Here is a 26,402-nt window from a genome sequence, read left to right as displayed (position 1 = left end):
CAGAGGAAGCCCCTACGCAGCAACCGGTACCGCCCAAAGGAAGTAAAGAGCTCTTTAAACAAAGAAACAGGCGACAGGCAGGGTTTGGTCCTCGGCTGTACTTTCCTGACCTCTGGAGTAGAGGGTGTACTGAGAAGGAGACGCACTGCTGACAAGATCAGCTGGAGTGATCGGTCTGGATTGGGTCAAAAGAATGAAAAACCTAGGTTCCAAGCCAGGACTGTGGGCGCACAGATGGAGAGGAAGCAGCGCTGAGGGACTGTTGAGGAGTGTCCGTGGACAGTCGCGGTGCTCTGGGACGGGGCGGGGGTCGCTCGGGAGAGAAGACCTGCTCTGGGACCTGCCTCCGGGAGCCTTGCCTTGGACACCCCTCGGCCTCGTCTCTGAACTCTCCAAGAGAACAGCGTCTTGTATTTTTATAGACAGCTCAACTAATGGAAAGTTGTCCCAGGTGACATAGTAGTAAAGAAGCCACCCGCCAAGCAGGAGACTCAGGTTCAATCCCTGGGCCAGGAAGATCCGCTGGAGAAGGAAGTGGCAACCCACTCCGGTATTCTCGCCTGGAAAATTCCACAGCCAGAGGAGCCTGGCGGGGTACCGTCCATGGGGTCGCAAAGAAGCGGACCTGACTTGCTGACTAAACGACGGGCAACAGCTATTGCCCAACCTAATGCAGACTTTAGTGCTTGGGAACATTGCCCAGGTTCCGAGCGTACCCTGTGTGAATCGCGGGCCCACGGGGGTGGGCAAGGGCCCTGCGAGGGAACGCCAGGCTCCCATGAACGACCACGGGGGCTCGGCAGGTTTGCTGGCGTTGCCTCCGTGCACACTTCAGCCTTGTGCCGGGAGGAGGACGCTCCCCGCCGGAGCGCCTGCGCCCAGAGGCCTGGCACGCGCATGCCCGCCGCGGCCTCCCGAGCTGGCCGCAGATGCTTCCACACGCAGCTGCGGCGCTGAGCTGCTTGAGAACCCGGAGCCCGCAGGGTCTGCAGCTCATCTCTCCGCTTCCCATCACGCAGTCCCCAGAGGACGCCCACGGAGTCCTGTTCTCGTCTAACAGCTGAGATAATTTAGCTGTGTTCTGCCACTTGAGCCCCACGGGGCGGAGGGCGCCGGGTAAGATGCTGAACTGGGTTCCACCTGAATTCTTCAGTCCTCTCGACCCTGAAAGGTTCTTATCTTTTGAAACGTGAGTGCCAACATGAAGACAGTGAGGAGTTTTTCTTTCTCTATCTCCAACGTGGGATCGGGATTGTATCCGTCCTTGGCCGCCAAGTCTTGTGTTAATGGAACTGAAGCTCTCTGGGGAAGCCTCCTAAACCTATTTAATGCTCCCAAGCACTAAAGTTTGCATTAGGACTTTGACATTAGCTGAGGTGTCTATAAAAATACGCGCCTGCAGCCAGATCCCCAGTGGCCTCACCGTGGAAGAAACTGTGGCTCACTCGCACAACGTTTGCTACCGCGGGGGTGTCCATTCTGCAGCTCAGCCGAGCGTCATCTGCAGTCATGGCAGAGTTTAGCCCTGCTTCTGTCCCAACAGTGGAAAAACACGTTTGATTTTTAACTCTTGTCACCCAAGATGCACTGAGAGAGAATTGTGGAATTTTAAGAAAAAGAGGGTTTGTTAAGATGAGTGGTTGACGTTCTGTTCACCTCTTTACGTGTCATTCTCCCTGCTGTTTCACCGCTTTGTGCTGTAACATAACCCCTCGGCGTCCTGGCTCACGTCTTGCCAGCAAATCCTTCCCTTAAGCATGCAATCACAAGCAACGTGTTCTGTTGTTTTTTTTTTTTCTTTTCTTTTTTAGTTTTCACTTGATTTAGCAATGATTTTTCTTTGAAACTGTTTAGAATCATCTTAGGTGAAATCTTCTGAATTGGTGGCTGTGTTTTGCTGTTTGTGTGGCAAGTGTTAACTGAAGTACATTTTTTAATTTTGTGAATGAGACACTAGAAGCCAGGAGACCGTCCTTCTCAGCCTGGACGGCGTGTTTGGATCACCTAGGGAGCTTGTAACAATACTGATGCCCAGGCCCGCCCTCAGATTAATTGAGTTTCATTCTCTGGGAGTGGGGTCAGGGCTCCAATATTTCCTTAAAAGATCCCCTGATGATTCTAATGTGCAGCCGGGTTTGAGGAGCCCGGCCTTTTAAAACGCACATCCCAGTTGTGGACCTCCACACTTGAAAACCCTTTGTCAACAGAAAACAGCCTAACTGCTTATCTAAGCTCCTTCCCCGGAGGGCCGCACTCCTCACCTGGATAAGCCCACGCCAGTGTGCTGCATCTGTACACCCTCCAGTGACTCCATGGTTTTCCAGCTTTACTGAGATATAATTTTACTGATATTGATATGTAGCACTGTGTAAATGTAAAAGGTACAGCATGATTATTTAACACACATACATAAGTGTTTATGACAATAATACTCCACAATTTCTCAAACAGGCAGTCCCATGACACCTCCCCCCCACACATAAAACACGGAGTTATCTGAGGGCTGGGCCCATGCCTTGCTAGTCTGTGTCTTCCTATACAGTGCCTAAAACATAGTGAGGACTCAACCTATGAATGAATGAAATTTATTATAAACAATCGTTTTGTGGGGAGCCGTAGCACAGGTTGCAGAGACCGACTGCCTGGCTTCAGATGACAGCCCGACCACTTAGCAGCTGTATAACCTTGAATGAGTTATTTAATGTTTCTGAGCCTCAGTTTCATTTTCTGGTAGGTGAGAACAATACCACTTCATACGTCATAGGTGTGTGAGAATGAAGTGGGATACTACTGTTGGTATCATGGCTGACGTTGAACCTAATCGTCTGCGCTCATTGCCTCAGTTGTGTCTGACCCCATGGACGGTGCCCACCAGGAGCCTCTGTCTGTGGGATTTTTCAGGCAAGAATAAACAGATGTTCACTGCTATTATTCTTATTACCTTCTGATTGTTTTCCATCTGGATATAAGTCTAAGTATTTTCTGAGACAGAGACCAGAGTATGAAATGGGGCAAACACAGTTAGTGAAGGTTGCATGAGTCTGATATAGGTTGATGGGGCCTTCCCGCCCTTCTTGTCCAAGGCCTCCTTGGCTGGCTTTGGGGAAGGAGTACAGAGAGCTACATGGAGTCAGTTGGTCGAAGACTCTGAAAGATAAAGAGACAATCCTGAGTTTTGAAAGGATGTGCTGTGGCAGCACAGTGAAGTAATTCAAATTGTGTATGAGCAGAATTATTGTGTAATTTTAGTGATTAGAAATAGTAGATGCTCGGAACAGGTTGATCCCCACAAAATCTGACATGAAATAATGAAACTCTACTGACAGTAGGGATTGACTCTGAATTTCCTACTTTAAAGCAGCCTAAATAAAAAATTGCATACACACGAATACTTGATGGCCATGGTCATCCACCCAGAGGTCTTCACTGAAACCTGGTCATCATAGGCCTTTCTGCTCATGGAGGTTCTAGTAGTTAGAAAGCTAGAAGAAAGAAGATAGATTAAAAAAAGAGAGCAAGCAAAGAGTCAGGTTATTTATTTACTTTTTCTCATGTTGTATGCCCTAAAAGCACCAGGATTTTTACAGTCTCATATATGCAAAATCACCATAGTGATAACTGGAAATTACAGTGAGTGCAACCTGAAAATAATATAGCTGTAAACATCTTTACTCCGTTTTTATCTACATTTTACTTGTAGGTAAAATGAAAAGTGACATGCACTATCTCATAGCACAATACTTGCACATCCTCTGAATTCTGTAACCATGAACTGTTGCTGATATAACAGGGTTGATGATGATCATCCGTGACTCATTCATCAATAGAGGAGGAGCCTCCACTTCCAGACCATACTTGGGAACACTGGCTGGGAAGGTGTATTAAAATTCAAGCTAAATTATGTTTGACCTAAATGTAAATAGTGATTCTTATCTTGATATTCAAGCTTGGGAATTTTAGTATTGTATTGTAGGAAAGAAGTTTGTAGGGTTAGAAATGCAGGGTTATGCATAACAGATTATATTCTGCTGATTTGAAAATATTTCTTTTCATATATAGTTCCAATAAATATTTCAAAATCCACAGAAGAGATAACAACCAAAGGATAAGGAAGGGCCACTATTATTCAGGTATAAAAGTGAAGCATATGGCTGTTTTCCAGAAGATATGTTTATGGTAATATAACATATGGGTAACATATGGAGAAAATCAAGTTGAAGCCCTCTGGAGATTGGACTAATATATCACTACTAAGCAGATGTAAATTACAATGCCTTAGTCACCCACTGACTGTCTCTCTTAGAATTAAAGGAGCTTTTTAATAGCTGAAAGTGCTATTGTTGTTAAAAGTAAAAATCATTTAGATACATATTTACATACAGTGTATTTACTTTTATCTTTAGTACTGAAATGATCCGAATACCATTTGTGAAGACTGATGTAGGTAACAGACAGCTAAGTGACTAATAACCCTTTCCACCCTAGATTCATAGAAACTAGTGACTTTGATGGCTGGAATCATGCTTTCCCACATAGTTTTTCTCAGTAGGAGCTGTCTCATTTCCTGATTACTGATAACCGGATTCATCTCAGCTTCTCTGTTTTCCCAGGACTATTTTTTTTAAACAGCTTGGCTGTATCATTTTGAATGATACTTCACTGGGTTCTTTAGAGAATTTCTAACACTCGTCCGGCTTAGGTTAATCCCATTTTGGGTCACCATAAAGCGGTTGTTTTCACGTCTCCCCGGCGGGCTCCCATAATCCGGGCAAAGCCCGCTGTCAAGTGCCCTTCTGCAGCCTGGTGGTTTGCGCAGTCTGGGGCGGTGTTATTTGTGCTCCTCTTGCACTGTTTGTGATTAGCCCACGTATTGCCCCCAGGTGATGCCGATGAAATTGCACAGATAATCAGATGTGGTCAGTCCAGGCCCCTCGCCATGTCCTGAGAGGTTGGACATTCGTCACTTTGATCTTGACCTTGTTGCTGCAGTGAGCGCGCACCCTGTCTGCCCAGCTCAAAGGTCGTGCCGGCCTTCTTGATTTGATTTTCTCCTCTGTCAGTCAGCACACCATTAGGCAGAGGGCCGCCAGTGACCCCTGCAATCTCAGTATCGCAGTGAGCGGTGTATGGGGTTCTGCTGATGGGGACAAGTATGGGATCGCGTGCTGTAATTCAGCTCAGCATCTATTTATTGCACGCCTGCTGTTGGCTTAGAAATATGCAAGGTGCCACAGGAGAGAAAGAAATACAGGGACACTTTCTCCCTTCAAGGGGCTTACAGTATTATTGCCTGCCCACAAAAATCCATCTCACAATTAGGAAAGACAGATGAGAAGTGCTGTGGGAGGTCAGAGTGAGCTCTTCAGGACCTTGGCCACTGGATTTATTCTGCAAAAAGATCTGTAACCATGAGCTGCTTTTCTGTGTGTGCATTTTGAAAGCTCCCACGTCAGCCTACGGCAGCAGCCCTTGAGTGACTGTCTCACAGGCTGTTAATGACATTCAGAGCTGTTAAGTGGAGTTTCCCAGAAGATGAAAATCAGCCTAACACTGGCTTCTGAGTGCTTTATTCTGCTCTCAGAGAATCACTGCACACAATAGGTTGAATAAGATGGGGCTGATCTACATCTCTGCTTCACCAACTGGTGACTGAGTATCTCAGCCTATTTATGTTCCGATGATATGGGATGTTTCATATACATCATGTAGTTTTTTTATCTCTAAGTTAATTCACGCCATTTTATGTTTATGAGAACATGGCATTTTTGCTTAAAATAACAGGACTTATTTGTTACCCAAGTTTTATCTTGTATTTTTAAAAAACTTAAACATTTTCATATGCTCACATTGGCTATTGTATTTTTTCTCAGCTGTTTTTCTTATCCATGGTTATCTGCAATGATGAATTGTTTAGTCTAATTTTTGTTCCTCTTTGATTTTCTGTGCACTGCTAAATTCCTGCTAGCCTGCTTAATATAATACAAAAGTAAGTGTTGAATACAAGTTCATGGTGGGGAAAGGTGATCATCTTATTTCTCTTGTAATTTATAACCTGGAGAGTTTACCACTGTAAAATATTTAGGAAAGTGGCCTTGCCAACACCCAGCCTCCTATTTATAGATGGGATTTACTGGTCCGGTGTTAGGTCAGAAGTCAATACAAAACAGGAATGGAGGCTCTCATGTCTTGTCCCTTGGAAATGTTTGCAGAAAATTCCACAGGCAGATCTCTGTGCTGTGAAAATAATGGGCTTCTTAGCACATCTTGAGACTTCACCTACATCGGGGCCTTTGTGTAACACATCAGTCAGCCTTCTCATGTGAAGTCATCAATAGTTCCGAATTCAGGAAAGCAGGACAAAAGAATACTTGTCAGATCTTCCAAGGTAGAAGGTGGCACAGCGGAGGAGGGATAGTTAGCCAGAGGCGGAAGGAAAGCAGCAATCCTCAGAGGATTCCTAGCCTCTAGGAATGATTTTAGAGGAAATAAATAGTAAATTAAATGACTTACAAGCTTCTCTGACCCCTTTAAACAATGGGTTGAATAATCTTGTTACGTAAAACAAGGAAAGGATTTATACATTGATGTTTTCAGTATTAAGAACATGAGCAAATTTAAGAATGTAAAATAGTTACATAAACACCGAAGCTACCAAATGTCTTAATGAGAGATTATAAAATACTGCATTTGAAAAATCAAGTTCATTCTCAGACTCATCCAGTAGGGCAGTTAATGGAAACTAAAAGGAAAAATGTCAATGCAGCTTTTTAAACAGCAATCACATGCACAGTAGTGATAAAGAAATAAGACTTTTTTTGAGCAGATGGCATACAGCAAAGTGGCTAGTATGAACTATGGTATTACTAACATATGGGTGTTAATAATATAACTGAGTGTCTTAAGTTCAAAAGAGAATTCCCATTTAAGTTTTTCTGTGTTACTTGACTCTTAACTATAGTGGTGTCTACAGCCCCAGAGCCTCCAGGATTTCTTGAGCTTGCAAACAGTTCTCCTAATTGGTTGGCAGGTGGCATGTGGTGCCCTGTGCCCTCCCCCCACCCCCTGCTCCCCGCAGTCGCTGCAGGGATACAGTCTCAGCGTCCCCTCCCTTGCTTCTTCCCCCGTTCAGTCTGATTTGCAGAATGAGATCTTGAAAACCTATTGGACAAACTGAGGCTGGCATTTCAGCTCAGATATGTTACTTAGCATTCTTCTTTGGCTTAGTAAATGGAAAAATGGCCCTTTATGCCAGCTTACACGTTTACATCTTTCAAAAGTGTCGAAGAAAAGGTGATATATGTAATTCTATTTGATAGGATTATACAATAAAAAAGACATTCTTTTTATTGTATCATTCCTTCTAACGTACTCCTAGGGTATAAAATGTTTTTAAGGCAAACCATGCGAACACATTCACCTTGTTTCTTAAAGATCCCCAACAATCACTGGAAAGTGTTCTGTTACCACTGACAACACTTGTTAAGAAAGATGTTACACAATATTTTGAAATGAGGGGTGTGTGTATGTAGAGAGAGACAGAGAAGTGTGCGTGTGTGTGTGTGTGTTCATAGGCCTCTTCTGAGAATCAAGAACATTATTTTGTTTGTTTTAGTTTGGTTTTTACAGAAAAGCTAAGGCAAGTCAGTAATATTTATATACGTTTGCTAAAGTCTCCTGCCAATGTAAAATGATGGCAATTACTTTCAAATCAGTTCTTAAGAGTCCTTGATTTTTGAAGGCTGCTATTCATACCTAGCAAACAGAGTCTAATCTAGGCATCCTTGCATCTTCTCAAAGGAAATAGACATGTAAGTAACATATAAAATACCACTTTCTATTTAAATAGCACCTTGTGTGAACTAAGTACAATGGAACAAAAGACATCTTGTTGATCTCCTGACCATTCTTTTCTGTAGACAGATGACAGTGATAACCTCCTTGGAATAAGTCTCACAAATCACCTGACTTGACATCCGCACTTTCAGAACACATTTTATTTCCAGTCATACCAGTGCTGTGTTTTAAGCCAAGATTTGGTACCTGGCTTTTTAACACTACTTTATGCACTGACAAAGAACATTGAAGTGTATGATAAAATGTGTATAAGTAGTTCAAAATGCATTTTCATGCTTTTGTAAGAAATATAATACATGGAGATTCCAGCTCTTAAGACTCCTAAAGTCAGGGGCCTGTCTGAAATGCACTCACTAGCAGTGGCTGGGATTCCCCTCTTCCCCTTCCCCTAGGACGGATGCTGGAGGCTACATTTCAGATACAGTAACTAGAGCCAGTCTGTAGACAAAGAGTGTGTAGTGAAAGAAGAGAAGAAATCAAAGAAAGAAAGCAAAGTAGGAAAGAAAATAATAAAGCAACCTTTAACAATATGAGTATGTACCTAGTTTCAGAAAGGAAAACACACCTTTGGCAAAGTTACTCTGCTTAAAAAGGTTTAAGGCTTAACTGAACTGCTCAATAACTTCAGTGTAGGCATAGAAATGTTAAAGAATTTTTTGAGTATCAGAATATTGTGTCTGTTTATTCCATCATATTGACTATTTTGAAATTAAGAAAAAGATTCATTTAGTTTATACAAAATGCTCATTTAATATATTGAGTGACTGAAAAAAATGATTAGAGTTGTTATCATTGAAATCTGCAGTGCAATGTACATAATCAAATATGTCATTTGAAATAGCCTTTTTTCCTCAAAATTCACTTTTGTATTATTATTATTCTACAATAAAAATAATTCTTTTCTCAAAGCCTAGATTTGTCATGGAAAGTAAAAGAGGTGAAGCAAATCTGAGTCAGTTACAGAGAGAAGAATGTCAGATACCACAAAGGAATCCGCAGTTTTTCGGGTCTCACAGTGGTGCTTAGACCCTGAGTCCTAGTTACGTGGAAGCGCAGTCACGGTACCTTGAGTTTGAGAGCAGCCTCAGTCATCGTCTCACCTGAGAATCCAGACGTCTTCCTTTGTATGATTCTGGTGTGAAGCTGATTATGTGGGATAAGAGTTCACATCCTTGACTCTTCTCCAATTCCCATCTTTTCTTTTTTTTTTCAGAGTTTCTCAAATGAAAATAAATGGAATGGTCAAAGTCAGACAGTTAGGGAGAAATGTATCCTGAAATAAATCATCAATTTTTAACTTTTAACCCTGCCTTACACTTTGTGAAAGGGAGAATAGCAAGTCAAAATGAAAACCCCAAGCAGAATCAAATCAACACGGTAAAATGTAAGAAAATAGTATTGGATACATGTCAGAGAGTATATTGGAACCCTATCTGGGGGATGGAATATTGTTTAAAGTCTCTATACTTACCACAGATTCCTTATATATTTGAAATAATTAGGAAAACCAGAAAGGCTTTAGAATTTCTGGTTTTTTTGAGTTCTAATTAACCTGATCTGACGAATCCTCAAGGAGTTAAGTCACATTATCTTAGGTGTAATTGAAGTGACTGTTTATTGTTGGTAAGTCAGCCATTGTGATGCATCTTCCCAGACTGTGTGCGCGGAGTGATCGGTGAGGGGGTAAATTTTGCACAAACAGATGAAATCGGATAAAATGGCAAATGTAGGTATCTTCCAAGTCCCGTTTCATTCTTTATTTGTTTTTCTTGTTTCTGTGCCTCTGTAATGGTAATCCAGTAATGACAGTCAGCCATTTATAAGGCACGCATAACGTAAATCATGGTGTGTCCCAGAGTAAGCTGACGATTCATTTCATCCCGAGTCTTCTTTAAAGTGACTTGGCCAGGGTCGCGCTGCTGATCCTCAGACTCAGGTCTTCTGACTCTCAGTCCTGTCCCTGGTTCACCGCTGCCTCCTCCTGCCTTTGGATTCCGTGCAGTGTTTCCTCTTCGAACTTTTACCTCAGTTTTCATAATAACCTTGACCGTAAAGTCAACTCCTAGAGTTCCTAGTTTATACCCACAATCAACAGTGAGCTAGACTTTCTGTGTAATCGTTAGCAGGCTTCTTGCTTTTGGTGGTGATAGTTTTCAGGTTTAAAAGTAACGAATTTTAAATGCTGTTTTAGAGATAGTTTCTGAGTTTCCACCTTCTGGTATTCTTTCCAGTTTCTTGTTAAACTTATTTTTAACAGATATCTCTTATTTTTAAATAAATCACATTCTATTCAAATATTTTAAGATTGTCTTTGATCTTTAAAAATATTTTGCCATATATTAGAGGAAAGAGACTGTCTTATGTCTTCAGTGAGTTAAGATATAATAATGCTTTTGGTGGTGGTTTAGTCACCTAGTTGTGTCCGACTCTTTGCGATCCCCTGGACTGTATAGCCTGCCAGGCTCCTCTGTCCATGGGATTCTCCAGGCAAAAATACTGGGGTGTGTTGCCATTTCCTTCTCCAATTAATGCTTTTAAAACAAATCAAATTTGTTTAATTAAATATATTTAGGATTGAGAGTTCAGTAGAAACAGTCAGCACTTTATTTCCAACCATTTAATGGAATTGAAGTAGTAAAGAGTTCTTTTCTTTTGTATTCTTCACAGTAATTCCACCTGCTATTAGCTACATGGAGGTCATTAAAATATTCAATTTCATTGTATTCATAGACAGTTTTAAACATATTCCTTAAATGTGGTCCTTTTAGGAAAAAAACTTAGTATTAGCTACTATTACTATTCAAAAGATATACCAATGAGAATATTTCATTAGATGTTTCATAAAGTCATAAAATAAACTTTCTAATCTCATGAACAGTTCATTCAGTGAAAATTTATTAATGCCTGCAATATGCCAGATAATGGGCAAAGTGCTGGTGGGGACCTTAAAAAGTGCAAGGTAAAAGTCCTGCTAAGGAGAAAAGACTGAATCAGTGACTTTGAGCACGTGTGCCCCTTTCCATCAGTGTCCAGATCACCTGCAGAATTTGTTTAAAATGCAGATTCCTGTGCCCTACCTCAGACCTATTGAACCATAATCTGCAGATAGGATCCAGGAATCTGTACTTATGAATAACTTACCCAGTGATTCTGAGGCTCACTAATTTGAAAGGCGCTTGTGTAGCAAGAAGTTGGACCCAAAAAGAAATAAGTTGTAACACTGGGTAATAATAATAATAATAGGATTGGCATTGACAAATACTTTATGTTTATGTTTCTGATGAATGTAAAATATGAACATGTGACCTGTTATGAAGTGGCACATGGACAAATACTTATCTAAAATTCCATGCCTGTGGTGCTCTTAAACCTTAACAGAAATTAATTAAACATAGTGTTCTAGAGATTCTGTCTGTTTTGAAGTAGAAATGTCAGAATGAAGTCATGTTTGCAAGGAGTAGAAATAAATCTTCCTTGCAGTAAAGTAGAAAGATACCTGTTTAAATTAGTCAATTAAAGAAAACAAAAAGCTCAAAAGTGCTAAAGAGGTCTTGGCTTCAAAGACATTTCATAGCAAAAGCAGTATCAAGTGACTCTGCTTGAAGTCAGCACTCCTGCCTGGTCTGCTTAGCTGTGCAGGCGGTGGAGTCTCAGAAGTGTTCATCCGTAGTGTACTTGGGTTCTACTGTTCTGCTCAGTTCAACCAGCTGCTCAACTCAAACCAAAGTGGTTGTTCACAAAGGCTGTATACAGAGCCCCAAGGAAAAATGCCCGTATTTACCAGCACTACAAAGTGATACATAGAGGTAAATGCCAAGATGCTGGTACGGTCTTGAAAACGTTTGAAAATGTCAAGGTAGGAAACATTGACAAACTAGTGTAAATGAAACTCCTCCCCCCAAAAAAGGATATAGCTTTCTATTATTTATTAATGAGGTACTCATTTCTTTGAATCAGTCACCTTTCATAGATGAGCGTGAAGTGACTGTACAGCAGGACGTAATTATATATAAAGAGGTAATACTGTGCAACGAAATAGAAAAGAACTTAGGATGCTGCTGTATTTCCTGTTCACCTCACTCCCTTCTGTTGTGTTTATGCATTTAACAAATGCTTATTAAGTGATGGTGCCAGGTACTGTCGTAGGCCCTGGGACTGCAGCCTAGAATAAACTACTTGCCATTTGTGTACCAGTTGGAGAGTAGTCCATGAAAACATGAACAAACCAAGTGATAAAATAATTCTGAAAGGAATTTACCTTTGTGTGTTTCACCACACTCTGACAGAAAAGTCCAGAGCAGAGTAAAGGTCCAACTTGACACAGCATTAGCAGAGAAGGCTGTCCCTAGAAGGAAATACCTCAGCCCCAGCATGAAGGATTAGAATGAACTAGGCACAAACGCGCGTTGGCCAAAGAAACTGTGCAAAGAGACACAAAGACCCTGCAGAGGGCAGGCCTGGTGAGTTGAAGTTACTGCTGGAAGACCTGAATAACAGGGTGAATACGCAGGAGGAAGTCTGACACATAGATACACTATCCTCTGTGGGCAATGCACTTGGCTGTTATTACTATGCCAAATGCAGTGAACGCCACTAAAGAGTACTAGGCAGAGAGATGGGCTCAGAAATATGTTTTTTTTAAATTTACTTTGGCTGCTGTGCACAGAATGGACTCAGGCTAGGGGCAGTGTGGTGGAAAGGTAACTACTGCTGCGGTCCAAGGACAAATGATGGTGGCCATGGAGATGGACAGAAGTGAACAGATTCAAGGTATATTTTGGTGGTGGAATGAACAGACTTTGCTGATGGATTGGATTTTCTTCTGGAATTTATGTGAAATTACTAGAGCATTATTTTCAGGAAGAATATGTATAAATTCAGACTTCATAGATATGGAAATGTAGGGAAATAGGGAATAAAAGTTTCACAGCTGCAAACTCCCATCCTTCCTTCACTCTGGAATTTGTCCTCTTTGGGGTGGTCTCCACAGAAACATTTTGCCTTTGTATACACAGAGGGGGGGAGAAGATGGAACAAGTCACTTTCCTACAGCCTTTCTGTGATTCCTCCCACAAAGCTCTGTAAGCATTATGGGGTCCTGTAATTATATTGGCAAATGTTTCTTAGAACCATTGTGTTTCACAGATACCTGATTACAACTGCTGTTTTTGACTTTCATGCCATGTTCATATCATTCTATTTTTTTCATTTTAAAAATATTATTTCAGTGTAGTTGATTTAAAATGTGTTAATTTCAGATGTACAGCAAAATGAGTCAGTCACATACGTGCATGCTAAGTCACTTCAGTTGTGTCCAACTCTTTGTGATCCTGTGGACTGCAGCCCACCAGGGTCCTGTCCATGGGATTCTCCAGGCAAGAATGCTGGAGTGGGTTGCCATGCCCTCCTCCTCCAGGGGATCTTCTCAACCCAGGGATTGAACCCGCATCTCTTATATCTCCTACATTGCCAAGAGTGTTCTTTATTAGTCATGCCACCTGGGAAGCCCAGTATATATTGTTTTTCATAGACTTTTTCCTAATAGATGTATTATAAGATACTACAGTAGGTAATCATTGGTTATCTTTTATAAATGTGTGTGCTAAGTCACCTCAGTCATGTCCGACTCTGTGTGGCCCTATGGACTATAGCCCACCAGCCTCCTCAGTCCATGGGATTCTCCAGGCAAGAATGCTGGAGTGGGTTGCCATTTCCTCCTCCAGGGGATCTTCCCGACCCAGGGATTGAACCCACATCTCTTAAGTCTCCTGCACTGGCAGGCGGGTTCTTTACCACTCAGTTCAGTTCAGTCGCTCAGTCGTGTCCGACTCTTTGCGACCCCAAGAACCGCAGCACGCCAGGCCTCCCTGTCCATCACCAACTCCTGGAGTTCACCCAGTCTCATGTCCATTGAGTCGATGATGCCATCCAAGCATCCCATCCTCTGTCTTCACCACTAGCGCCACCATAATAGTGAGTGTGTGTTACTCCCAAACTCCAGATTGAACCCTCCACCCCTGCTTTCTTCTCCCCTTTGGTCACTGTGTTTGTTTTCTATGTTTGTGAGTCTATTTCTGTTTTGCAAATAAATCAACATTTTAGACTGAGTGTAAAATCCAAGAAAATCTGAAGAAATCAGAAAAAAAAATATTTTAAATTTTTATGTTTACTAGCAGACACATATACACTTATACACCCTATCATAGTTATATATTATTTTTATAATTATTTAATATGTTCTCCCACTAAGTAGTAGTAAAAGTAATTTCATAGCATTTAGGTTAATTTATCAGATTTAATAATGCCAAACAAATGTGGCTCCTTTTAAGTAATGAGACTAGAGAAGGACACGCAGCATCAGGGAACATTGGAAACCACAGAATAATTAGATTTAGGCTTTCAAAGCACTTGGCTCCATACCCTCCACCCCTTCCCAAAGGGAATAACAGGACAAGCCATTTAAACATGAATTTTTCTCTGAAGACTTTTTCCCTATTGTGTCTGTTTAGTCTAAGCAGTTTTCAGTATTGACAGGGAGTTTCTTCTCACCAGCACTATGGCAGGTTCCTTTGAGGCAGAGAGATTTCACCTTCCATTGCCTTGTGTTATCTCCCCTCTACTGAGCTAAGGGAAGAAAGGTGAACAGTGAAATGGGAGTGCAGAGATGGAGAGCCTGACATTAGTCAGTCCTGTACGAGGAGATTGTTTTCTCTTTTCAGAGTCAGTGTATGTTTGAGGGGGAAAAAAATCTGCTTTAGCAAGAAATTCTTCTTCCAGAGAGGTGATTAGGAAATACATAACTTCTGTTTTAAGAGCACATTTTCTACAAACCGGCTGCATACACTTATAGGGATGATTGTGTAATCATAGGCGGGCCTACAACTACATAACAGGTGAAAGAACATTACTGGGAAGATTACGGATACATGCGTCTTGCTCTTATGGTAATAATATGTTAGGAATTAATCCTAAACCACTACCTCTTTCACTTCAGACTCGTGTCTCTTCCCCAACGATAAAATTTTGAAGGTATTGATCAGTGAACTAAGTATGCCAGCTTATGTCTTCCTTAAACATGAGCATATAAAGTCATTTAGAAGCAGGAGTAATTGTGGAGTTTCTGTATGTAAAGTGAAGATGGGATGTTTCTAAATGCAGTATAACCTCTTCAAAAGGAATATCTGGCAGGTATTCTGGGGGAGGTCATCTTTGCTAACTTTTGAAAAAATCAAAGTAGCTTTTTGTCTCTCGGAAAGAATCCTAGAGCTAAACTCACTTAAGTAAATAAAGGTTTAGAAGAATAAATGTTTCACAACCAAGGGTGTGATGGATTGCTACTGTATATGTATTTTCCTGCAAAGCTAGTCAAAGTCTTTTTTTTCCCACTGCCTCTTTAATCTTCGTGGAAAGCTTTCCTTGGAGCTTGAGCGGACCCCATAGGAGCCCTGTTTTCTCTTTATGTGTTTCTACTTGCTGCGCCCCTTTACCAAATTTTAACATATACTCACGTTTCCTTCACCAGTGCTCAAAGAGCAATCATATTTTCTCATGTTAATTATTGTTTAGAATTTCCTTTATTATGGTTGAGAGGAACTCTCCAAGACCTTCTTTTCCCACGGTAGCCTTAATATTTTTAAAGGCTCTGTAGGTGGATGGTAAGAAAGTAATCATTTTGTAATATTATCTACCATCCTTAAAATATTTGGATATTTAATATCTCCATGCCAAATGAGGTCAGTTATAAGAATAGGTGAATTGAAAAGAGTAATTGCTAACATGATATGAAAAAAGGTCAAGTGCAATCTCTTTTATTCCTGTGCCTTAACTGCTTGGAATACATGCAGAATACCAATCAGCGTGTGTCAAGAAAAAGAGTTCGTTATGTTGGGTGTCAGTTTATTACCATAATTTTTTAAAAGACTGAGGGGTTTTCCTCCTCTTGAAGCATACTTCTTTGAAATTACAGAATCTTTTCTTCAGAAGAAAATTACTACGTTAGAAAAAAACATAACCTTGTGATAGGTAATATGCTCTTTTATATCCAGTTTTATTTACTAGAGAATCATTATGTGTTTATAGTTAAAGTCTTATGAGAGCTTATTAACTGAAGAAATTCTTTTCTGTATGTTTCAGTTTTCACATTTGGCTCATAATCTTTTGTATAAAAGGAAGTGATTGTTCTTAGCTGTTGGGCAGATGGTATGCTCAAGAATCAAAGACTTGAACGCTTTGTAAAGAGCCTTAAGTACTTGCTTGCTCTTCTCTGAAATCTTGGGTAACATAACTGTGCAGTAGGAGCTATTGTTGCGCTTTTCCCTCGTGTGGCTAATTGCTGCCAGCATGCATGTGACTCTGAACTGTTATTTAAATACTGCTGTTATATAATGTTACAGTTACTATTAGAGGCTGTTTATTATTTACAACATTGCACTCTGTCATGGCTAATTCACCAACATAGATTAACCTTTAACATTTTAAATATTTGAAGAGAAATTGACTTAGCATTTGTTTTTCTGTTTGGTGTATTTTTATTAAAAGTCAATGGACTTAGAGACCATCATTTTTAATAACCACTGAAGTCCAGTTCTATAGATGACAAAGTTTAACATATTTTTAACATGGCTTATTCATCTATGTAATTTACAATTATCATTTTCAGGTACAGATGGTTATTGCTGTATTTTCTTTAAATGTTTCATCAGGAACTTTATTGTGCTTTGCTTTTAAACAAAATTCAAGTCAGTTGCTGCTGCTGCTAAGTCGCTGCAGTCGTGTCCGACTCTGTGCGATCCCATAGACAGCAGAATATGACTCTTCAAGACCCCATGGACTGTAGCCTACCAGGCTCCTCCTTCCATGGGATTTTTCAGGCAAGAGTACAGGAGTGGGTTGCCATTTGAGCACTTCTTTATTTTCATCAGAAAATACTGGAGGGGGTTGCCATGCCCTCCTCCAGGGGATCTTCCCAACCCAGGGATCGAACCCAGGTCTCCTGCATTGCGGGCAGATTCTCTACCATCTGAGCCACCAGGGAAGCTCTTTGAACGGTAAATGAAGATGCAAATAATGCAGATACTTTTTTTGATGTGACAGCAAATATACTAGCAACCCCACATAGTTCTTAATCTCTCCACAATCCCACAGCAAATAAATATTAAGTGGACTCCCCACTCCTCATCTTCCGGTCTAGCGGGGAATTAAGAACTTGAACTCCGGAATCATCTCTGCCATTTACAGCAGAACCGTTGACAAGTTGCTTACCTTTCTAAGTCACTCTTACATCTTGTGTAAAATTGGATTTATGCAACACGTATTTAATGAGTGCCTGATAAGTTTTAGATACTATTGTACGACCTGAGGCTTCACAGTAAAGTTAGGATGGCGTAATAACAGCCTCTCTGTGCTAGATAAAAAAATAAATGTCTCTCCTTTATTATTATTATTATTATTATCATCATCATCATTAAAAAGGTAATCATATGAAGGGAGGCAGGTAGAGGGCATAGTAGTGGTAGTGTTTGTTTCTGCTTCAGGATAAATTAGGAATGTTTCACTCCTTGTGAGCAGTGAGTGGTGAAATAAAGTCTCTGCCTTTAGAAATAATCTCCCTCACAGGGCTGTGGAGAGAGTCAGTAGGGTAGAAAGTAGGGCCCAGTGCCTGACGTAGGGGACATGCTTTCCCTATCATCATTAACGCCACGTTTTGTGTACAAAGCGCTGAGTGTAGGTGTTATAAGAAATGCAAAAAAATTGGGGGGGCTGGACCTATCCTTTGTCATTAATAGTCTCTTTGCATATCTGAGATGTAGATTACTTTAGGTTGTAATTCCCCAGGCTAGACTTCTGAGGCAAGGATTTGAATAAAATATCTAAGAGGCTGTCTCGGGGAGCAGGGCTGAGGGTCAAGGATGGAAACAGGGCAGGACAAGAAAGCTCTGAGAGGGTACACTTAGGAACAGAAGATGCAGTGGCCACTGGGACCCAGTCCCAGCTGAGGGCTTCTGGAAGGTGATAGAGAAGTTGCCTCTGAGTTGTCTCCTCAAGGAGAAAAGAAAATGAGGTATTTATCAACCATTGCCTTTCTCTTGTTGGCCAAGGGCTGCTGCTGGGGAGTTGATTCCTCGGTATTTTCATCCAGCACCGTGTGCTGCCCAGGTGTGCTCTGGGGTCCGAGCGTGCTCGCAGTGGGGTCTCAGGTGCTTCACAGATCCGCACTGCAAAGCTGCAACACGTGGCTGTGTGCGACAAGCTCAACGGACATAGACACACAGGAGGAGAGACAAGATATATGTCCATAAGATACAGATATGTCCATAAGATGGAGATACATCCATAAGATGTAGATATATCCACAAGATATATATATGTCCATAAGATGGAGATACATCCATAAGATGTAGATATATCCACAAGATATAGATATGTCCATAAGATGGAGATATATCCATAAGATATAGATATAGCCATAAGATACAGATATATCCATAAGATATAGATATGTCCATAAGATGGAGATATATCCATAAGATATAGATATAACCATAAGATGTAGATATATCCATAAGATATAGATATGTCCATAAGATATAGATATGTCCATAAGATGGAGATACATCCATAAGATGTAGAAATATCCACAAGATATAGATATGTCCATAAGATATAGATATGTCCATAAGATGGAGATACATCCATAAGATGTAGAAATATCCACAAGATATAGATATGTCCATAAGATGGAGATACATCCATAAGATGTAGATATATCCACAAGATATAGATATGTCCATAAGATGGAGACATATCCACAAGATATAGATATATCCATAAGATGGAGATATGTCCATAAGATATAGATATAGGCATAAGATATAGATATATCCATAAGATGGAGATATATCCATAAGATATAGATATGTCCATAAGATGGAGATATGTCCATAAGATGGAGATATATCCACAAGATATAGATATATCCATAAGATGGAGATATATCCATTAAGATATAGATATATCCATAAGATGGAGATATACCCATAAGATATAAATATATCCATAAGATATATTTATGGATATCTTATGTATCCTATGGATCTATATATCTTATATATATATATATATCTCCAGCATTTGTATATATATGTGTGTGTTATAGATATAAACATTAGTATGGAAACACAGCACCTGAATTATGTACATAGAGGAAAGTATACTTGAAAGTTTCCTTTCTAAAAGCATTGCAAGTAATTGTTTGGCGAGGAGGAACGTTTTAGAATGGCCACCACTTTTTGATCAGTTCTTTTATCAAATTAGAACTTAATTACATAACATCCATATGAAAAATCAATCTTTTTTTTCCTCCCTAGTTGCTGAAGCACTTGGACACTCCAAAGTAAATTGAATCTTTACATCAATTTTCCAGGAAAAGAAATGATAAAATCTTTGTCCTTGAGGTTCCACTTGACAGGGTCAGAAGCATCTCTTTCATTGTACTATACTATAACGCAAATCAGAAAATGCAGAGATTTCAGAACTGCTCTCTTTCACGTATTATCTTCGTAGCTTTCCTCTGCAGCTGAGCAAGGTGTTATTAGGCGCAAGGAGTTTTGTTGAGTTCTTAAATTGGTTTCAAGAGTTTTGTGATGGATGGTTTACTCAATTTAAAACAGGTCATCTGGTGAAATTGCTTTTAGGTTAAAAGGAGGGTTCCTCAGCTTCTTTTCAGGGCAGATCCTTTCAATTACTTAGTTAAATCCAGAATTGCTAAGCTGTAAAGTACATAGACTCTAGGTACACTGGTGGTGAATATGATGAAAAGAGAATTCTAGAAGGAGCCCAGAGCAACCTCAAGACCTAACCTTGTCTGCTTGAAAGGTTTATAGATGGTTAAATCCTGACCTGACTGTTTACTGTTTGTATCAATCCTGCTTATTCTGAATACTCTAAGCCTTAACGAATGATTAGCACTCTGACAGGAAGCACTGTGCAGATACCCGGATGCCATCTGGGATATTCCACCCGGTTACGCGTGACAAACACGTCTCTAAGATGACTCCTCGCACCTGACTAGAAATGTATGTGACTCTCCACCATGAAGCGTAGCTTTTAGTGGAAACTAAACCACTTAAAAGCAGACAAACAGAAAGATATTTTGTGTACTTCCTTCATGTTTTTGGCATTTTCTGGAGTATGCTACATACGAACTGAAGTCTCAGAGGAACACTTTCTCAACAGTCTCGTCTCACTGACTCAGATGTTACCGCCTCAGGTGGAAGGTCTCTGGTTATCCATCCAAAGCAGCCCTTCGTCCAGGCCCTTGTCTGTATCAGCCTGCCCCGTTAACTTTTATCAGCACATTCATCACTATCTTGCGTTCTTTATGTATTTTTATTCCTTTATTTGTTTGTATGTTTGTTTGACTTCCCCCACTGGTACATTCCTGATATGGAGGAGGAGAATTTATCTGTCTTATTCATCATTATACCCCAATGTCAAGGACAGTGCTTCCCACAAAGTAGGCGCTCAATAAATTTCTGTTGAATGAATCAATGAAAGAATGGATATTAAGAATCCTGTGTCCTTGAAAATAAACGTAGCATATCAAGTACTTTAGTGTTGTCGGAAAGAACCTTAACTCTTTCCAACTTAAAACAAGGCATTTTCCTTCACTGTAGCAGTAATATAAAGATCTGAAAAGGAGGCATGCTCTCAGCAGTAGAATACTGAGCTGTTGACTGTGGATTTTCTGACAAAGGAGCACTAGTTGTCAGGGTTCGGAGGATGCTCAGGAGCAGACCCTCACGGTCAATGCGCCAGGCAGCTGGGGAAGTAAAATTGGTAAGTACCTGGGAGTTAAGAGGACACGTAGCAGCCAATAAACAGGAGGAATCAAAGGCTTAACAAACCTCCACTTGCTCATGGCTCAAACAGCCCAGTCCTCCCCTGGTTCCAGGGGCCCATTTACCGAGGCCAGCATGACAATGAGAACGCCAGCGTCGGCCCCGAGAGGCAGGCCCAAGCCGGGTGTATCTGAGGTGAACCCGCGGTGGGATCTCAGAGCAGGCCCGTCTGTCCTGTCCTGAAATGATCAGCCGTTTAGTCTTCTCACAAGTATCGATCAAACATCTTTTGTGCTCCAGCGCCATTTAGACCCTAGCCTCCTTGCTTCCTGCTCCTCCCACCGCCAACACAACTTGCATACCCATTGCCACACAGGTGCTCTGCTTTTGATTTCAGTATTGTTTTGGCTTTTCTTGTAAAATTTCGTTTGGAAAAAGGGCTTTGCCACTGTAACAGGCCCGCCAAGCCTTCTCTGCACACCTTATTAACACTAGTAGGGAGTGCTTCGGGCATGAGATAGAATACAGCTGTTCTGAAACAAAGAATGGATGCTCTGTGTCCCGCTAGAATATTCCTTTCTGCCCCCTAAGAAACTGGGAAGTCTCCAAGGCTATTCTTGATACCGCATCATCTTTGTGCAGGACTAGTTTTTCAAAGGTGGCAGATGACCTTGAGCCTTTGGGTAATTGAGATTGAAAGTTAGGTTTGTGCCTGTGGTATTAAACCAACTCTAGTTTCTTATTTGACTGAATATGAAGAAGCTAGGCTTTTAGGATTGCTTCTGTTATATTTCCCAAGATGTGAGTGTGACAGGAAATTTTATTTTAAAACAATGCTGTGATCCATGTACTTACTGACAGAAGACATTGGTTTAAAAAAAAAAAGCCATGTCAATCTTGAGTTGGGTGCAGCTAGACTGTTAAACAGACAAGTCAATTTGCCGAAGGTACCTCATCTTCATTCATTGAGCTCTCAGGGAGAGTTTTATTAACCTACTGTGTTTTCAGGGGTCTATCCCGCTTTTGCCCAGTGGGCCATTACCCACTGGGATTGAGCCAGTTGAGATCTTTGCATAGACTCAACATCTTCTTAACGAAAAATGAAAACAGTATCATATTGCCTTTTGAATCCATTTGAAAAGAGAAATATTTTTAGGAAAAAAAAAGATAATTGAAAAGCTCTGTATTCGTCTTTGTGTGCCCTAGGACATTGATTTTTCCGATGCTGTAATGTATTACATGGTGAAACGGTCCTGTGGACTTTCATACACATCAGTGACTCCGGAGCCCAGAGCACACACTGCAAACCCTCCGCGCTCGGAGATCCAGCGTGCCTTGTGGGGCTTCTGTCTGACCTCGATCCACGTGGGAAGTAAAATGTTCCATACGCTAAAGGGCAAACAGATCGTACAGGCTTCTCCCTGACGTTCCTGCCTTCACTGGGCACCCGTGTAAGGAAGCCGGTGCAGACGTCCTTGCTCAGAACCTGCCTGGGGGTGCCCCAAGCGTCTGCCACAATCTTTTAAGTTCTCAGCAGAACTGTCCCTCCTGCACGGTCACAGGCAGCGTGAGCATTGTATTAACACGTGCTCCGTAGATATTGGCATTGAGTTGAGTCAGAACTCAGTAAGTCCGGGCCAAGTCAGCTTTGAGTTGTGTGCCTTTGTCTCCCTGGAAAGCAGGAGATGGAGGGAGGAGCAGCGGGGACAGCAGGAAAGGGGAGAGGAATCGAATGTTTTATTTCAGTTTCAAGTATGGGAGGCCCTGGCATCAATGAGAACGGGTCTTCATCATCAGATCGGGGAGGGCGTCCCTCTCGGCCATCCTCGGTTGTGACTGCTGGTCTCGGCCGTGTCTCTGGCCCATGCTTGGTTTCTTCTGATCCTACCTCTCCGTTGCCCAGCTTCATGGCTGAGGTCATGGACATGATGCATTGTTGGTCCTGGGACCCCTCCTGGCCGGTGCAGAAACACTAGTTTTGGGCCATTCACCCCGGCAGCTCTCCCTGCCGCTTCCTGCTGTTTAGCATCCACAGTGAGAGCCGGCTTGCATGTAGCTCTTCAGGTTCTGCGTGGGGCTGTGTAATGAGGAGAAGCGTGGCTCGCTGTCTCCTTGTCAATGCTCCTTCCTGTGACCGGCCCCTTCCTCGGGTTCTGCCACCTGCAGGGCTCCCCTTGGCCATCCTGCTCTCCTCTCCAGTTGCTGGTTTCTGCTATGAAACATCCATCATAAGTCTCATTGGTAACAAGTTTGTGTACTGGTACCCTAGTGCTGTATGTGAAAATATGTGGAATATATGGGGATGTATGTGAATGTGGGAATATGTGTGCCCAACCAGTGCCTAGGGTACCTAACAAGGGGATGAAGGAGATAGGAGACAAATCAGATTCCATATTAAAAGGAAGCACTTGCTGGCAAAAAGCTGAACTTATCATCAAAAGTTGAGGGTAAATGTTTAGGATTTTCTAAAACCAGCACCAGACCTCCTCCTAACACTTTACACTAAAATTCTGCCAAAGGATGCTCTGAGATGAAATCTGAGAAAGGCTCCAGTTTATCATTAATGATAGAAAGCTCCCTAGGCCTTACCACTTGTCTTGTGACTATTAGTTAACTAGTACTTCATAAATTGTTTTCCTGAAAATAGGCCTTGGCACCAAATTAGTGTGTGTGTGCATATCAGTTCAGTTCAGTTGCTCAGTCGTGTCCGACTCTTTGCAACCCCGGTAACCGCAGCACGCCAGGCCTCCCTGTCTATCACCAACTCCCGGAGTCCACCCAAACCCATGTTCATCGAGTCGGTGATGCCATCTAACCATCTCATCCTCTGTCGTCCCCTTCTCCTCCTGCCCTCAATCTTTCCCAGCATCAGGGTCTTTTCAAATAAGTCAGCTCTTCCCATCAGGCGGCCAAAGTATTGGAGTTTCAGCTTCAACATCATTCCTTCCAATGAACACCCAGGACTGACCTCCTTTAGGATGGACTGGTTGGATCTCCTTGCAGTCCAAGGGACTCTCAAGAGTCTTCTCCAACACCACAGTTCAAAAGCATCAATTCTTTGGCACTCAGCTTTCTTTATAGTCCAACTCTCACATCCATACATGACCACTGGAAAAACCATAGCCTTGACTAGATGGACCTTTGCTGGCAAAGTAATGTCTCTGCTTTTTAATATGCTATCTAGGTTGGTCACAACTTTCCTTCCAAGGAGTAAGCGTCTTTTAATTTCACGGCTGCAGTCACCATCTGCGTGATTTTGGAGCCCTAAAAAATAAAGTCAGCCAGTGTTTCCACTGTTTCCCCATCTATTTGCCATGAAGTCATGGGACCAGATGCCATAATCTTAGTTTTCTGAATGTTGAGCTTTAAGCCAACTTTTTCACTCTCCTCTTTCACTTTCATCAAGAGGCTCTTTAGTTCTTCACTTTCTGCCATCAGGGTGGTATCGTCTGCATATCTGAGGATATTGATATTTCTCCTGGCAAACTTGATTCCAGCTTGTGCTTCTTCCAGCCCAGCGTTTCTCATGATATACTCTGCATATAAGTTAAATAAGCAGGGTGACAATATACAGCCTTGACGTACTCCTTTTCCTATTCGGAACCAGTCTGTTGTTCCATGTCCAGTTCTAACTGTTGTTGTGTGTGCACACAAACTTATACAATTTAAACAACTGATTTCTATTTAAACCAGAATAAATGGAAATAAGTCTTTGCCAACTATGTATTTATTTATTCTTTTTATATATTTGGCATGTAAACATTAAAATGTTCTCTTTAGCAACCTTAACTTTGAACGCTGTTGCACATGGTAAATTTAGCACACATTTTCTTTTATAACTAGTGCTAAGAAAAGAACTCTGGGATGTTCAGATTTCAGAATTCCTGAATAAATCACATGGACTCTAAGGTTGAGCTAACAGTGTGTGGATAATTAACTTCTGGATAGGTTGAAAATGAAAATTCAGTGACCACCTCTATCTTTCCTATTTAAATCTGAAATGTTCTATTCAGATTGTTGTGCCTTGTTTTTACTTAGTTTATTATCATCAAGCAGTGTTGGTTTTAAAATATTTTACCCTTTGAATTTTCATGTGATTACATCCTGTGGCTTTGAAGTGCATATAATAGCATATATTTTTTTCATCAAGCAATAAACAAAGAAGTGCTATGAAAACAGAAACGAATTGTAAACCGTGATCCTGATATGAGCAACTTAGTTCCTAGTGGGATTAGGGAGCAATTTTCATGGCTTTGAAAGCAAAGCAAAAAGTTGTAGTAGTGATAAATTATACTATGGAGACCTCTTAAACACTTAGCCTTGGTGAACATTAAACCTGTCTCTTCAACAGGTTTATTGCAGGATTAGGCACTTCCTGGAGAAAGATTCACTCTGCCTTTGGCATTGATGTAAATTTGGTTTCTGCTAGATTTATAAAAGGTGCTAGACAGAAGTCATTGGATTTTCTCACAAATTCACTCCAGAATTTGGGGTGTGGATCTATTCATATCCTAGATGTCACTTCACGGTCCCTTAAAGTTGACCATCCAAAAAATCTCAGATTCACATTGAGCTAAGTTGTCCCAAACCTCTGTAATAATTCACATTCCCCTAAAAATTCAGTTAACTCTTTCTGGCTACCTGAGTTTTGCTGCTTAAGTGACCAAGTCCGTGCTGCAGAGCCTTTTGTGGGCCGTATATTCAGATTCACGTCCACAGATTGGACACAAGTGCAGCAGGCCCAGTCACTGGTTCTCAATCTATCAACTTGTCAAAAAAGAACTGTCATTTTGAAATATCTAAAGACTGAAAAAGAGTCACAAAAACTAAATAATTTTGCTGTTGGGGTTATGTTTGGAGTGCGCATTATGCAACTCTGGCATAAAGCTAGATGGTCCGCCTTTGCTTGGTTATGCTATTGAGCCGTCATTCAGGTCATTCATTCTGTAAGTGTTTATTGAGTGTTGTGCCCCAGGCTTGTCATAGGTACTGGAGATAAAGCAGTGAAGAAAACAAGCCAAAATTCTTGACCTCAGGGGGCTTCCGTTCTAGTGTAAGAGAAGTAGAATCAGCTGATATGTAAGACCAGGCCAGGGAACTCGGGAAGGATGGGGAGTAGCACCTTTATCAGCCAGCAAAGACGTGCTGTATGACACAGGGCCCTCTGCTCAGGACTCGGAAATCACCCCAGCGGCACAGAAGAGATGCATGTGTGTGTGCTCAGCCGTCCTCTGGATTCTGTCCTCTGAGTCAGGGAAGCCGTGCACGAGCTCTTGTTTTTGTGCTACTTGTATGTTAAACTTGGCCCTCTATCTGCTTACATTACTCATGGGTTATCCTTACTGTTATACTTACTGTATAACACGGGGAACTCTGCTCAGTACTCAGAAATAACCTAGATGGCGAAGAATAGATGCATGTGCGTGTATAAATGAATCATGTTGCTGTATACCTGAAAAGTAACAGCATTATTAATTGACTATACACCCACATAAAATAAAAAGCTTAAAAAACAACAACAAGGAGATTGAGGGAGGATCTCACTGGGAATGAACTCTGAAAGGTCAGAGGGAGGTGAGAGCGCGAGCCGTGAAGATTTGGGAGCCATGGGCACTGGGCGAATCTGGGCGAAGGGGACTCCAGCTATACCAAGGCTGAGAGGGGAGGGTGGTTTGTCTGTTGGCCCAACAGTGGCGAGGGCAGCGTGAG

General features: G+C 41.4%; 1 protein-coding gene and 1 long non-coding RNA gene across 2 annotated transcripts in view; one reads left to right on the top strand and one right to left on the bottom strand.

Annotated features, from left to right (window-relative positions):
• The window catches only part of FBXL17 (F-box and leucine rich repeat protein 17), a 510,317-nt gene that overhangs the window by 412,136 nt on the left and 71,779 nt on the right, over positions 1–26,402 (top strand). The window lies entirely within an intron of this gene.
• LOC145511699 (uncharacterized) lies at positions 311–3,492 on the bottom strand. Its single transcript, XR_014058081.1, has 2 exons — positions 1,343–3,492; positions 311–637 (listed from the first exon to the last, which is right to left on the bottom strand). It is a non-coding gene; the product is annotated as an uncharacterized LOC145511699 (long non-coding RNA).

This window comes from Giraffa tippelskirchi, chromosome 6, assembly GCF_054371585.1.
Source record: "Giraffa tippelskirchi isolate mGirTip1 chromosome 6, T2T-mGirTip1v1.2.pri, whole genome shotgun sequence".
Classification (NCBI taxonomy): domain Eukaryota; kingdom Metazoa; phylum Chordata; class Mammalia; order Artiodactyla; family Giraffidae; genus Giraffa; species Giraffa tippelskirchi.
Note: the sequence above shows the minus strand (reverse complement) of the source record. Positions and strands in the feature narration are given on the sequence as shown.